The following is a 16,390-nucleotide window of genomic DNA, read 5'->3' as shown; positions in this document are numbered from 1 at the left end:
TGGAAAAGTCTGAAAACATCTCTGAAACCGTGTCCTTCTCTCAAGCTTGTGGGACATGTATGCCACATATATATACCCGTTGGTTGTGTGGAGGATGCATGTATGGGGTGTGTATTTCACAGTTGGCAATAGCCACACTGGAATCCATTTTGTATTTGTTATATCTAAGATAGTGGGTTGGAAACAGTCCAGACAGCAGATGTGGATTGCAGGCCTCCTCCAGTACATTTGAGGGACCTTAGTAGTCAGTCAGATTTGTAGGTGTGAAGAGGAGAAAGAGGGCTCCTTTGAAGCTTAGGGAGTTTCCCCTGCCTCTTTGTGGCCTATTGTTCGCTCCAAGGCATCTCCCCAAAAGGTTATTTAAGAAGGACAGCCTCCCTGTCTTTATACCCTTGTTTTGGATCTTAACTAGTCGGAAACCACCAGCTCCTCCCCACCATGCTGCCAGTGCAATGTTACAAAGAACTTGGCTGGACCAGTCAGAGTAGAATATGAAAAAGGGAAGAATTACCTATAACTGGTCTCAGAGCTCACTGCTGGAATACACAACTACTGTACACAACTTTCATATGAATATGGAATCAGAAAATTCCATCCAGGTTGCCACTATTTCTCAAGCAGGAACCCAGCTTCTCTCACCAGTGACAACCAAGTAATTCTTCTGTGCTACAGGGGTGGGGTATTTGCCTCCATCTCCCCTTGCTAGATTCGGGGACAGAACCTAGAGAATCCGTAGCCTGCTTTGCAAGAAGTAGCCAACCACCCGTTGAGGGGGAGGGAAATTGGAGGTGGCCTTGCAGAAGGACCATGAAGGACCATAACAGGTGGGAAACTATTATGGCCTCTGTAGCCCCTGGAGAACCTGTACCAGTGATAAGGATCAGGTGACTCAAGTGCAACTACAGGGTGTGCTGTCCCATTGAAGTGTCAGAGATCGAGAGACCTTACGGAAGAACCACACATTTTTCAGTGGGGTAATCCTCGTATTAGAACCTATTGGCGGGAAGGGAGAGGCCCTCATCAACCTCTGACTACAGTCAGCAGTTCCATCAGATGTAGCTGTGCCAAGAAAGAAGGCAGCCCCCTTTCACAGATGAGGACATCACCTGACCCACCTATGCAATTGGAATAAATTCCTAGCTTCCTTAGGTGGGAAGACTGTCTGGCTTCAAGGAAGAACCCTTGGAGCTGGACTCACTCTAGTACAAGTAGCATGATCGTTGTTCTGGCGCCGGTACTGGTGCTGCCTACACTCCCCTGACAAAATGCACAGACAGCTGGGCTGGATTGGGGACTAGGCAGAACCCGTTTAGTATGCTGTGAGGCCACTGACTAATGACAAATGACAGGCCCCGCCTGTGCGAACCATCACCAAGAACAAAAAGGTATGGTATCATTGCCACAGCAAAAGAGTGGGAGGAGAGCGCACGCTTGCAGCAAAACAAAATGGCCGCCCGTTTGTTTTCCTCAGTGGTAGCAGAGGAAATTTTCTCTTCATGGTCGGGCGGTTCTTGCTCGATAGCATGTCTAACTATTGGAAAGGGTGTCAGAGGAGGTGGGAAGCGGCGAGGTAAGCTTTGTAGACCTAAATTTGGTCCTTATCTCATCTTTTAGGCTTTTTGCCTGCCGCTCCCGCCTCGTCAGGGGATGCTGCTGCCATTTTGGGCAGTTCGCTTACTATTCTGATTAGTGGCCCTCGTGTTTTTCTTCTCCTGAAAAAATAAATATATATATATATATATTTTCTTTAATGGCTCACACTGTTCTCTGCTGAGGGGTACTTCGTCATCCACCCCATTGTGCTCTACTTTCTGACAGACGCCTGGGTGCTCCTCTTGCTGTGTAATTGCTGCCACTCTCTCAAGGTGGACCGTCATTATCAATTTGCGATTTAAAATGGGTGCTGAACACTCCTCTAGGTCCTTGGCTTCCTCTGTCTCTAATGTTGTTGTGCATAAAGAGTCAGGAGGTGGTGGTAATAAAAGAGCTTAAAAAGACCGTTCCTCACCTACAAAATCCCCAAGACCCTTGACCTTGGAAGACATTATGTAGGAATTAAGAAATATGAGACCCTTCATAGTAGAGACAAGTGCATCCATACAGCAGATTGAGGAAAAGTGGTCCGTTCTTGATTTAAGACTCACTGAGGTGGAATAGGGGGTTAGTGATGCAGAGGATGTCACTGCAAACATCTCATACTTGACCAAGAAAGTTAAAAAGCTCAAAAGACTGGCTGAAGATTTTGGAAAATCGTAACCGTCCGAATATTTTGCTAATTTATGGTATTCCGGAAGGGTCAGAAGGTCAGAAGGTCAGGATATGATTACATTTCTTAAGTTGCACATTCCAAAAATTGTTGGTCTGAAATCTTTGAATATCCAGAGAGCCCATCGGCTTGGTCCTTCCTCTTCGGCATCATCTACTAGACCTAGAGGGATTATTGCTCTGTTTCTACAGTATTCTGACCTTATGGAAGTCCTCACTACAGCCAAACAGCATAAGCAGATGCTCTGGGCTGGTCATAAAGTGTTTTTTAGTCAGGATGTTTCCAAGTCCTCTGCCACGAGGCGCAAATCATTTTTGGACTCTAGGCCGGCATCAAGATTCATGAATGCTTGGTATGGGCTCATTCACCCTTGCTTTTTTATGGACACCTATAAAGACAAGACGTCCACCTTCAAAGATCCAAAGGAACTCAAGTTGTTCATCCAAGAGCATAAGGGAGAAGACATGGAACTTAGTAAAACTTGATTTGCTTTGTCATATTCTTATGCTTCTTATTGCTTTTGACGTTCCTTTTCAGGTTCTACTTTTCCTTGGTCCATTGGAGTTGCTGTAGTGTCCGTTGATGTCCATCTACTCTCAGTCTCCACTTTGTGTAATTGTTGCATCAAATTTTTCCTATATGGTTAGTCTGTTTGATGTATTTTTTCTGTCTACTTGGACGTAGCTCTTCTTTGTTACATGTTTCCTATTTAGTGGCTGCCCGACTTTATTTGTTTTGTACCTATTCTCTCCCTTGGCTTCCTCCTGGGCTGGTCATTTCTGTCTCGTTCCCCGCTCCACTCTATTAACCTTCTGATTATCCTTTACCAAGATGATTATGACTAAGGTCCTTTGACTTTTAGTCATCTTTTAATTTTTCTTCATAGTGTGGAGTTTTTTTCTTCTCCCTACTATTTTGTGACTTTTCTCTACTTTTTACTCTCTTTTTTGTTCTGTCCCTCTCCCTTCCATCAATCATATGCTGTTTTATCCTCCTTTTATTCACCACTTAGCATTTTTGCTATTCCACTTATTTATAATTCTTTTCAACAGCCTGTTTTCTCTCTTTTTCTTTTCTTTTTTTCTCTTGATATTGAATCAAACTTATTCTTGTTTCATACGATTACCAGTTATTGTTTATATTTTTTATGGTTAGTCTACGTGTTGTTTCCTGCAATGTAAAAGGTCTCTGTAACCCTGTTAAAAGACAGAGGGTACTCACGCATGTCAGATCTCCTTCTTACAAGAGTCGCATCTTCAAGACAATGATATTGAATTGATGCACAGACAATGGGCGGGTTCAGTATTTAGTTCTTCTGCTGTTAATAATAAGGATGGTGTTTTAATTCTATTACATAAATCTTTGCATATTCAGTTGCTTAATGAAACTAAGGATGAATCTGGTAGATGGTTATGTTTGAATATACAAATTAATGATTTTCCTTTCTCATTATGTAATGTCTATGGCCTGACATGGGTTGATTTCCAATTCAGGGACCATGTTTCCGCTCTCTTATCTGCTTGTTCTTCAGATTATTTTATAGTAGGAGGTGATTGTAATCAACTAATAAACCCCTTTTAGACCGTGGTTCCTAGGTCAGATATATTCCCAATAAAATGCATTATCCTTTCAGAGTGCTATCTCCTCTACAGGTCTGATTGATGCTTGGAGAATAGCTCATCCAGACGTAAAAGAATTCACATATTTCTCCCTTGTTCATGCCTCACATTTCACAATAGATTATTTATTTGTCATACAAAATGTTTTCCAGTCGGTATCTAATGTTGAGATAGGTTCCATTTCAATTTCCAACCATGCTCCTGTCACTTTAGGTTTAGACACCCTCAATGACATTCTCGTCTCTAATGGATGGAGATTCAAAAATACACTACTGCTAGATTAACATTTCACTGATGCTTTTACATGCTTCACCAATTTTTTTTTTGCCATTAATCTTACTGTTGATTCACAGTTTAATTATTTATGGGATGCCTTCAAAGCAACTGCTAAGGGTTTCATCATATAGTTTGTTGCTAGGAAGAAAAAAAAATACTTAAGGACTCCACCTATCTGTTAAAGCAAATTACAGTGCTAGAAAATGAATTTTTCCCCTCTAACAATTCTGATACTCTGTCTAAATTAAATGCAAGCCAAATTACAGTATAACAAACAGTCTTGGACTGATGCCTGCGGTGCTCTACTTAAAATTAAAGCAAAAATGTACGGCGGTCGCAATAAAGCTGGGAAAGCATTAGCTAATTATTTAAAAATAAAGAAGCAGAAACCTAAAATACAAGTCATTACAGATACACATGGAGTCAGTCATAACAATGACACTAAAATATTAGACTGTTTTTTTACAATATTATACTAAACTATACTCTTCAGAACTCTCTCCTACAGCTGATCAATTCTAATTTAGATACCAAGATAACAGAGAAGGAACTTAAACATGCCCTACTTCAACTTCCTAAAGATAAGGCTCCAGGTACCAATGGGTTTTCTGTCCAATTGTATGCACACTTCTCACATCTTTTGCTTCCAAAACATTTATTTTTAATTTTCCACTTTATCACACAACAATGCACACAAGGAACTTTTCCTCAAGCTATGCTTTGCTTACTTCCAAAAAAAGGTGAAGCTCTATCACAGTGTGGGAATTATAGGCCTATTTCTCTTATTACCACTGACTGCAAGATATTTGCTAAGGCTCTTGGTTTATGTATTAAGCAGATTGTTCCAGACTTGATTGACATTCATCAATCCGGATTTGTGAAGGGTCGTTTTCTCTCTGACAATTCCAGAACTTTTCTCAATATAATCCGTATGGCGTCCAAATCTAATATACCATATACTGCCTTGATCGGGTCAACTGGGATTATATGTTTATCCCCTTGAAACGGTATGGGGTTGGCTCTCGTATTATTAGTTATATTCATCTTTTATACCCTCAACCTTCCACTTCGATTTTCGTTAATGGCAAACAGTCCTCTTTTTTCCCCTTTTTCGAGGAATCAGACAAGGATGCCCTTTATCCCCCCTTCTTTTGATTTTAGCCTTAGAGCCTTTTCTAGAGAAAATCCATAGGTCTTCTGCTTTTTCTGGAGTTAAATACAAACATTTGGAAGTGAAATTCACTGCTTATGCGGATGATATTTTACTTTATGTGTCCAACTCACAAACCACATTTCCAGCCTTTTCAATTCAATTCAATATATTATTAAAGATTTTGAACTCCTAAGAGGTCCACATAAAAGTACATGCATATTATTACAGATAATAAAACATAACAGAACTCATTCCCCGAACCAACATAAAATTATCAGAGGCCTGCATTAGCAAGGCTAGAAACCCTTTAGATAACATCAGTCAATATTGTCAATTATCCCAATATGCAAAATACTTAAGATTTTCAACAATAAAACCATTTAGATCACGGCAGAAAAAGAGGCCCAAAACCTCTACTGTAGATAGATAGCGTTTGTTTTGGACCATATTAAAAAATAGCAGGTACCTTTAAGTAAAAATAATATGCATAACCTCAGTGATTAGAGAAAATTTTTCAATGATTTGGGCAGCAGCACATAGCTATTTCGACTGAAAATAGCATTTAAAATTAGCAGCAGAAGGATTGAAGTAACAGAGCATATCCTAGAATGCGCAAAGGACATTAAGTAGCTCCCAATTCGGATACAAAATAATGTCCAAAAATTCAGCTTTGGCTAGAAGGTCAATTTAGAATTAACAGCAAGAAGAAAGGAATAACAGAGCATATCCTAAAATGCGCGAAGGATAGTAAATAGCAGCCAGTTCATATGCAAAATAGAGTCTAAAGTTCAACTTCTGCTAAAAAGGTTCAATTTGGAAATAGCAGCAAGGAAAAGGAATAACAAAGCATTTCCTAACCTGTGGAAAAAGCAATTTAGTAGCAGCCAGTTCATGTGCAAAATACATCCAAAATCCCACTTCAATTAAGTTTTAAAGTTAACAACAAGAACGTAGTGGGAAATGAATGAAACATATCCCTATTGTGCAAAATAGCAATAAAAAGCAGCCAATCAGTGTGCAAAATACAATTTGACAAAGGAGAAACTACTGATACTTCGTAAGAAGATGACAAACAAGGGGGTTAACCGCCCAATTAAAAGAATATGTAAAAGATTTAAAATATATACTTAAACTCCTTAAAATAATTAAAAAGTTTTACACACACTGCTTTGTTTTTTGGACAAAAAAGATAATCTGGGGCTGAAGCTACATTTTTAACACAATTTTGTAAAAACATCGGCCGAAGCCAACGATGACGACTCGAAGACAATGCTGGACAGGCAAACAAGACACGGTCCGGAGTCTGAATGCTCAACTTAATAAAATTACAAGTTTTTCTGTTTTTCAAATTCAGGGACCAGTTTGCTGTTAAGTCGTTTAGAGGTAAGACATTCATACGACATAAAATGAGCAAACGTTGAGTTCAGTGTTCTAAATTCCAAAATAAGTATTTTTGTGGAATTCTCGATAAGTTTGTCCTGGCAATTAGCTTTAGTCTCTCTTTAGAGTTACACAATTTAGTATCTCTATTAAAGCTGATTTTGCTACTTAATGTTTTTAGGAGAGATTTAAATTCTAATGGTGGAAGGGTGATCACTGATTCTTCTTGTATACCAAAGATTTTTAGTGCCAATGAGAAATCACGATAAAAAGAGTAATTACCTGACTTAACACCAAAGATTTCATGACACATAAAACCTCTTAATGAATCTGGCTCGATATTTTTTAGCTGTTACCCCCAGCGTAAAACCCTGGATAAACCTTGGATATAAGAACTTATCAAGCTGAATTCCAGTCTAATTGCTGCAGTTGGAACTAACGTGTTAAAATTACATATTTTGCGTAGTATCTGACCTTCAATCCTATCTAAAAACTCCAGTCCTTAACAGGGATTGATTCAATCGCATAGAGCAGGGTTGGAGGAATTTGTGCCTTAAAAACCATCAGAAGATGTAAAAAATGTCTTCTGCCCATAGCACTGTAAATAATACGCAAACCATTAGCGTGGGATGTAGCTTTACAAGTGCTATGTTCAATATGAGGTTTATTCTTCATACTACCTATTAAAAGTTTCCCTAAATAAAGGTATGATTCTACCACCTCCATCTATCAGGACCAATTTGCCACTTGCAGTTACATGATTTTCTACTTTTGTTACTTGTCATAATTAAGATTTTACTTTTAGAAACATTTATTTTAAAAAAATGGCCCACTGTATAATTCTGTAATGACATCAGCTTTCTATTTAACCCAATAGGGGTTAGGTCCATTACTACTATATCATGTGCATATAAAAGACATGCAAAAGGCCAGCTACTTATCTTTGATGCATCTCCATCTGCTTAAGCAAATCAATCGGGTAAATCTGCTATATATAGAGAAAATAGCAGCGGTGCTAACAAGCAACCTTGTTTCAAACCATTTTCTGTAGGGATTACATCTGATAAACCTTGATTTCCACCCATTAATATCTGGCACCAAGTTTGCGAATGTAGTGCAATTATTAAGGATAGCAGGGGTGAGGGCAATCACAGTTTTTGCAATTTTCTCCATTGTAAAGGTCAATCTACCTTATCAAAAGGCTGTTGAAAAATCTATGAAAGCCATGTATACATTTGAGTTACGATAAATTGTATATTTCTCCTTAATTAGTTGCAAAATAGAGATATTATCTAAAGTGGAATGAATTGTTCTAAAACCTGCTTGTTCTATGGGGAGGACTTTCTTTTCCGTCACAAGATGATCAAGGATGCTACGTGCAAATATTTTCCCTGCCGCATCCAATAAGGTTTTTGCCGATAATTACCTGGGTGTGTTCTCGGGCCCTTTTTGTACAGAGGGATTAAAATACTTCCAGACCAAGATGGTGGAGTTGTAATGTAGTTCCTATATCCCTGATAGACTCTGCGCATTGGAATAACATACACTATAGATTTGACATAGGACTAAGGTCAGTATGTCTATATCGAGTATATTAAACTTAATTCATTGTGTGTAACAGCTAACTCAGAGGTCACTAGAAACTTCTCGAATATACAAGAAGGGATTAGTCTCTGACAACTGTATAAACATGACAACTTTGTTTCCCTTTAGAATCGGAACACTCTCAGAATCGTGGAAACAATAGATAACCGTTTCAATAAAAGGGTTTATTGAACAGTCTTATTTCTCATGCAAGAGATCAGACAGACTGCGAAGTGCAATATGTACGAGGTTAGCAGTAAGATAAAATAATACTGCAATAGCATGGTTTGTAGCTATGACATATATTAATCAAAATACATACATAAGTAACATAAGCTAAAATGTGATACTCATCTGATGCTTCTAAATTGTTCTACCACAGTGTACCTAACCTAAGTGCAGTACGAGGTTTGAAGTAGATGCCATTTCTAAAGTATAGCTAGCTATATTTTAGTTTAGCCAAGTGTTGCCAAAAGTTTCTCTAAGTTCTAGTCAGCTCCATACCTTAGAATGAGAGAGGTTGGAATCTCTTTTCTGGACTCGATAGTCTAACCCCCGCAAGGGAAGTCAGAGAGCGCTGGATTCTCTGCGAGGAGGATGGCAGCATCAGTGCATCAGGCTGGAACTCGATCTCCTTCCGAACTTGCCGTGGCGAACCGCGTAGTCTGGGTTGGATCGAATCCTACGGGAACCGCAATTTGCCAGGGCAAGTGCTGGTATATTTATAACTTGAAGGTGTCTAGGAATGCCAGTATTGACGTAAAAGTCAGGCAGAGGAACGTCATGAATGAACCCCTAAGGAATAGATGTTCATGCATACTTAATGAGTTCTTTGAGAAATCAATATTCAAGCTGAGGGAGATTCCTAAAGGCTTAAGGGTCTGATTTTCCAAGAATTCTTTGTGACGTGGATGGACGGATGTAGGTGGCCATGCCTGTATTTGGTTCATAGGGACAATGTCTAAATAAGGGCCGGATTTCTATGTCCAAATAAGGGCAATGTGAATTGTACCTATATATGGGGAAAAATAAATCGGGAAACCTATATACGGAATCTAAATCTGCCCAAAACACAACTTCCCCTGGGAGTAGCAGAGATTAAACAGTGGGGCTAGATAAGTGGGCCACAAAAGTGTCTCCTTTTTAATAACCGTCATGGGAATTTCATCAGGACCCATTGCTCCAGAGGATCTCATTTTTTAAATAGCTCCAGCCACTTCATTGATTGAATGTACATAATTGGATCCAGGGGTTTTAAACTTATCCGGAGCAGCAATGGTTGATCTGAAAGAATTAAAATTCGCAAAATACAGTTCTAAAAAATGAAGTTTCCATTCCTCTTTTTTAATGGGTATAGGGAGAGATTTCACTCTAGTGCCACAGCAGTCGGTGATTATTTCCCAATACCTTTTGGAATTATTTTTCGAGGCTGCCTCTTTTAGCTGCATCCATGCACCATCGTCCTTTATTTGTCTTAGGGAGCGTTTTTCCTCTGTCTTTCCTCTTTAGTAGGTTTATTAAGTTACTTTGTTCACACGAAAAATTCAGGAACTCAGCCCTCACTAATTTATTTATTTCCCTAGTTATAGTAAGCAATGGGTTGAAATATGATCTCTGTTTAACTGGAGCAGTTGTTTAAAGGATTTAGCCAGGAGACCTAAATTATGGGAAAAGGCTTCAAGTAAATCTGGTTGGGTAGAATCACACTCAACCGTTATTAAGTGCTGCTGATCTCTTATTAGTGCCGTTAAGTATACTTTTAATTCAGCGGTCGCTTGTGTATTCCAGTGAATTCTACCATTTGTAGCATTGAACCCTACTGTGTCGCCTTTGAAGTTCCAGGAGCCTACCTTAGCACAAGTGAATTCAAATTTAAAGCAAATCAACATATGGTCACTGAAAACATTTCCCAGGACTTCCATATTTGTAAGTTTACAGAAAAAACGTGCAGAAACAATTAAATAATCTATAATAGATCTCCCAGTTGGCGCCTTATGAGTGTAATTTGCTGGAATATCCTTTTCTAGCCACCTTTAGCAATTATGAGATCTAAACTTCTCAAACCTTCGAGTAATAAGACTCCTCTTTTGTCTGTCCTGTGTTTGTTCGGAAATTGGGCTATGGGGATATTTATTTTTCGGTATGAGAAAATACCCTTATACTATGAGATGAGACTTTAGAGTTCAAATCTACAACTAATGATAGGGACCTGCAGTCTTCACTTTCCAGGGTAGAGGAGATGAAAAAGAAAGATCTTTTAATAGATAAGAACAAGATGCGTTGGGATGTAAATATGCATTTATGATCAAGAAGGAATCCAAGTGATCCTGGCGATCCTTATGATCTAACATAATCGCCTGAATTAGGTTAGATGCGTGAGAAATTTCTTTATATGACCAACTAAGGCTTGTACTTAGCAAAATAGCAATACCTCCTTTAGCGTGACCTCTATTCACAGGGAACGCAGGCCGGCTCAGCACAATATAATCATCGGTGGACCAGTTCTTTGTGATCCAAGTCTCTTGTATACAAATTATATTGACATTCTGCTGTTTCAAGAATAAGAGTTTGTTTTTATTAGTGCTTATTCCGGCTGCGTTCCAAGATATCATATTAATGTTCTTGCTAGGAAGACTTCCCACATTTTAGTCCTAAGGGTCTATTTGAATTGAGAACGCCTGCAACCCAACTCCATTTCTTATCTTCCTCCTCTACAGGAAGCACATGCTGAATATTTTTCTCTGTATGGAGCGAAACCCTCCTACCTTCTTTACCGAGAAAAACCTGCAAAATACTCTCTTTCTCCGAGAAAGGTTCGCCTCTTTCGAAGGTTTCTAGATCAATTTTAGGCAGCTTGTTTTGGGTCACTCTTTTTAATGGAAACTCCACTTCTGATATTAAAACATCAATGCCACAACAACGTAGTTTATCGCTGTGTGCCATTATCAGGTGAGAGCTAGCTTTGGATGCAAATGTTACTTTTGCACCCCTAAGATTGTTATATTTTTGAACCTCAACCAGAGCGATGTCATCATCTGAAGGCCTGAAATTTCAGCAAAGCAACCCAACAAAAAGGTCCTATTTATATATGGTTCATGGTAAAAAATAAATGAAAAATCCAAGCTATAAGGAGCCGGATGTAAGTTATTAACTACGCTAGGTACCTCAGAAATATTTTCATTAGAATTATAAATGACATTATTATCTAAAGAAGAAGCGGCTAGAGATGCGTTAGGGTTCAAAATACTCTGAACAATAGGGGGAACATTTATATCTAATGTCACTGAATCTTGTGTAGATTAAATTGGTACACATGAGTTCAGAAAAGAGGAACAATGGCTCTGTAGATTGAACTCTGTTTGTCCATCTTCTTTCTTCAGAACATTTAAATCCAGATTTGGTGGTATATTATAGATAAGGTTAGGGTTGAAACGTAACCGTTTTGTCCTTTTTTTTATTTATCCTTCGGCGTTTTTACCTTTTTTCCTTCTTCTTTTTCTTACAGGCGTTGTTACTTTTGTTCTTGATAGCCTTTTCCTTAATTGGAGAGCATCTGACTTTAAGTCCTTCCTCTATAGGCTTCTTAGAAGAATTTACACCAGTTTTTAGGAAGATAGGGAAAACCTTTCGAATTGTACTTGAATTTATATTTTCCGTCTTAGTTTGCAGCGGGACGTAGGCACAACCACTGTAGCTAAAGACTCAGAATCAAAGAGCTGCTGTAGAGTAGAGGAATGTATTTTATCAAGTATATCTTTGTTTTCTTTCATTTTGGTTTTATTTTTTCTACTAAAGAGAGGTTTACCAGCCTGGATGCCAAAGTCCCGCCCTTTAACATGTGGAAGAGAGTCTGTTTGAGTAGAATATAGCGTGTCGGAGTCTTCCTCCATAAGAAGGGGAGTGGAAGATCCCTTCCTTGGATTAGACAAACTGAGTGGAAGTACGCAAGCTTTGCCTGGCAATAATTTTTGTTCAGAGGCTATAAGTTTTGTCAGGGCCAAAACAGAGTCCAAAATAAAGTCAGAGTTACTTACTGATTTCTCCATTAGGGCTAAGATGGAAGCCAGCACTCTTTCCAGGCAAAGTAATGATTCCGACATCAGCATTTTTGACTCTGGATTATTAATTAAAGGAAGAAAGTTCGGGGATAGTTCAGGAGTTAATGAGCCCCGTGAATCTAATAAGCTTGTTCCACTGGGTGTACTACTGAACAGTTGCATTTTAACAGGATGATCCTTGGAGGAAAGTGAAGGGGCAGGATTAAGAATCCTGCACAATTCTAAATTCTGAACGTGAGACATCTTATGAGACTGATCTAAATTAATGTCAGGTGGCATGAAATCTTCCATTATGTGTTCTCCCTCTTTTGGGACTAGTTGAGATAGTTCTTCGGGTTCAAAGACTCCATTTACAAGGGAGTGGATGGTTAAATTTGCCAGCAAAGAGTCAGCCACCATAGATTCCGAGTGTTGACGATCTGTAGGCCATGATCCCCCGAATTTAGGCGGTAGTATGGAGGGTACTACTGGCAATGGTTTTCCGGGGATTACTTTAGCCTCTACATGATCTTCATGTTCTTTTTGGGAAGACTCCAGCATCCCTACTGATTTTAAACTTGTTTCTTTTTTAGAAAAGAAGGAAGGGATGGTATTGAAACTCTTTAAAAAGTTTATTTGCAGTGAATTGTTCCTTAGAGGATTACCTCTAGGTTTTTTGCAAGCTCTTATCTTAGTTCTTATATTAAAAGTCCCTTAGCCAGGCCGGCCAGCACAGCCAGAGAGGTATAGCTCCAATGTGCTAGTGTGCCGATGCACAACTTATGCAACAACGAGCACCGAGCGCCGAGTTTCCCCTCTCCAACGCACAGCACGCAGTCTCGCAATCTCCCGAGCACGGGCAGGAGATTGAATTACTGGCTGCCAGCACAAGGTTCTAGGGGCTCTAGGGGCTCAGTAAGATGCAGGAAGGCGCATGAAGGGAGCTGCGCTTGTCTCCAGTAGTCAGTGCGCTCGTCTTCAAGGATCTTCAATGATCAGAAGTCACTATAGGTATACACGACAGGCACCCTCTAACTCCTGCATGCCTCCAGTAGATCTTTTCTCTAAGCACAAATTGCAACTGTAGATACCAAAGTCTGATAGAATCCTATCGCAGTTGAGGCAGAATTGTAGCGGGGTTAGACAGGATACTAAGTCCTTAATTGCTTGAGTGCTTGAGTGCTTGGCAGCTTGGCAACATAGTGGCCTGTGGTGTTGGTATCTTAGTGGCCTTGAAATGCTAAAAATGCTTAAAATGCTTGAACTGCTTAAAAAAAAAACAACAGGGCAAAAACCAAGGCTAAGCCACAAAAAGGGGGTGGGGGCAGGCTTTACGATATCTCCTATGCCCCGAGCCCGTCAACCCCCCTCTACCACTCCACCTCACTGCTCCGCTTCAGGCCAACCATTCAGTCCACCTTCACTGTCGTCACGCTGCCGCTCTGCAGGTCTACGCGGCTCTGTCAGACCACACTCTTCGTTTGCTTCACTTTTAGGTGACTTGAGTGCTTTCCTCGCCCACTGCATACGCCACGCCACCTACTGCACTTCACACACCGGGTTCCGGCACCCTCAGGGACCGCCTCAACCGGGAGTCTGCAATCGGGAGCAGCAACCGGGAGCAGCAATGGCAGTGAAGTCTGCAACCGGCTCAGCGCTCAATCTCAGCCTCAGCGGCTCAGCAGGACAGCGGCGAGCGAATCTCCACAATCTCCGCAGGCTGTTTAGGGCTAATTTTGGACAAATTTCTGGCAATTTCGGATGGTTTTTCAGTGGCAGAGGCGGCGGGCTCCACTTCCTCGATTGCATCCTAAATTGCACCCTCAGCGTCAGGGAAGAAGGAAAACAAAATTGAGTTTCTCAGTACTCACAGTCCTGTGTCCTATCTGTCCCCCTACTGATCTGATAATTCCCTTGTTTACTGCGAGATACAGCCTTTTTTCTCTCTTTCAGACGAGTATTCTTCAGTCTCAGGATATAAACTCAAAATAGAGAAATCAGAGGTATTGCCATTAAATAAGTACTGCCTTCCTGCTATGTTGCATTATACAGGTTTTGTCGTGACTTCTAAGCCCTTCAAATGTTCAGGCATTCTTTATTCTAATACTATAAAAGGAACTAAGGAACTATACAATTCAATTTAGATCAGGTTAAGGAATAAATTACCAATCTGTCCCTTAATTGGTCTCCTCTTTATCTTTTGTTTTTGTCCACTTTACAGTGCTTTATGGAACTCCTATTGCCCTTTCTGGCAGTGCTCATAAACCAGAGAATCTGAATGTTTGTGTATCTGGATGACATGCCTTCTTCTAGGCAGTGGCGTTTCCAGACACACTTTATTATAGGTTCCTTCAAAGGTTTAAAGATCCATCATTTATGAACAGTGCTATCAAAGATAGTTTTCATCCTCAAGGACCCGGGTACTACAAGGGTGACTCAAGAATCTGGATTCCATAAATGGCAGAGCAATATTCAGTACATACCAAGGGCTAGTATTTGAGTCCAATGACAGCAAGATGAGGCCAATTCCTAACTAGTTGGATATATATTGAGCAGAATCAACAATGAAGATGAAGTATTTCAACATTCAGGCTGTTCTGTTGGCCTTCAGGAGTTTTACCATGCACATGGGTTTTGCTATGTCTGCTCGTAGATGGTCAATTAGACTGTGTTCCTTTATATTAATCATTTTTGGGGCCATAGGCCGTACAATCAGCAGAAATGGTTAATAGGTTTTGGGAGTTTTGTCATCTCCATCATACCTCTGTTAAAGCAGAAAACATTTGGCTATGCACAATGCATATGCGGTCTAGCACTCCGGTGGTTTCTTAGATTACAGCAGTAGGCAGCCGGATTCTTCATTGTTTTAATATTAGAGCTTTATATGGGGTCCTCTCATTAGACTAACAAACTGCTCAGTTAATTCTCATTTCCTTCCTTTTTTGGGTGGTGGCTAGGCCTGGAGTCATTGACCCTTATTTAGAGCTTGGAGGATGGGATACTCTGTCAAAACGTGGTGGGCATCATGTCTGCTGTATTCCCGTGCTGTAGGCTATAATGCAATTGCAATACGGCGGATGGGACATTTGGTACCTTAGTGACAAAGTAACCATCCGCCAAACCTTTAATAAGGCTCTTTGTCCACGTTTGGTATTAGGGCACCTTTTTCTCCTGTTTATTATGGCAGGTGTCTTGCACAGACTCACAGGAAAGAAGCTTCCTTGTATTCTGGTGACACTACTTTTGTGCTTGAAGTGTGGTTTCTGATTATTTTGAAACATAATAATACATTATACAATTCTCCTATTTCCTTTCCTTGGCTCACCTTGAATCTTCAAGGAACTGCTACCACCCTCCAGTTCCAGGACACCAGGAATGACCAAGGCTTACTAGACTGCTTTGTTGGCCGGCATTGCTAGTGCATGAATGGAAAAAGTGATCCTTTTTCAGCAGATGTCACTCTTGCCTTGAACTTACTGGTTAAGTGCTTAATTTGACCCAGAGGTTGCAGGTTGGGCCCACCAAGGCTCTTTTTTGGGGAATGGTACTTATTTTTCATCATCAGACTTTGTACCAGAACATGACAGAGGAAGGTAGCAAAGGCGGGAGCAAAAGAAGGAAAACAGTGACAAAGGGAGAAAGCATTAATGAAAAATTACCAGCAAGAAGTACATAAATGGGCAGGCACAGGTATTCAAAGAAAAAGGCATGAGGAAATCAAGAATAGAAATACTTGGTATTCAGTAACTGCGGCATTCAACAGTTGAACTGGTAAGCTTCTGAGAAAAACTTTAGGCACCGGCACTTATTCTTTTACAAAAGACTGCCACACAGCTATCTCTATCTCCTCTAGCTTGCTGGGTAAAATGGATTCTGGAGTGGTGGGCCCATCTTTCTTTCTCTCTCTCCCAACTAAAGGTGTAATCGCATCTTCAGATTACTGAGCTGGTGCCAAGCTTGAGGACAACCTTTGCTCGGCGGTGTAATCCAGGAGCGCTGTATTAGGCTCTTTTTTATTGCTAATAATTCATTCACTCTTCTATGACTGTTGTCCATCTGCTTTAAATGACACTCA

Source organism: Triturus cristatus, chromosome 9 (assembly GCF_964204655.1).
Source record: "Triturus cristatus chromosome 9, aTriCri1.1, whole genome shotgun sequence".
Taxonomy (NCBI): Eukaryota; Metazoa; Chordata; class Amphibia; order Caudata; family Salamandridae; genus Triturus; species Triturus cristatus.
Note: the sequence above shows the minus strand (reverse complement) of the source record.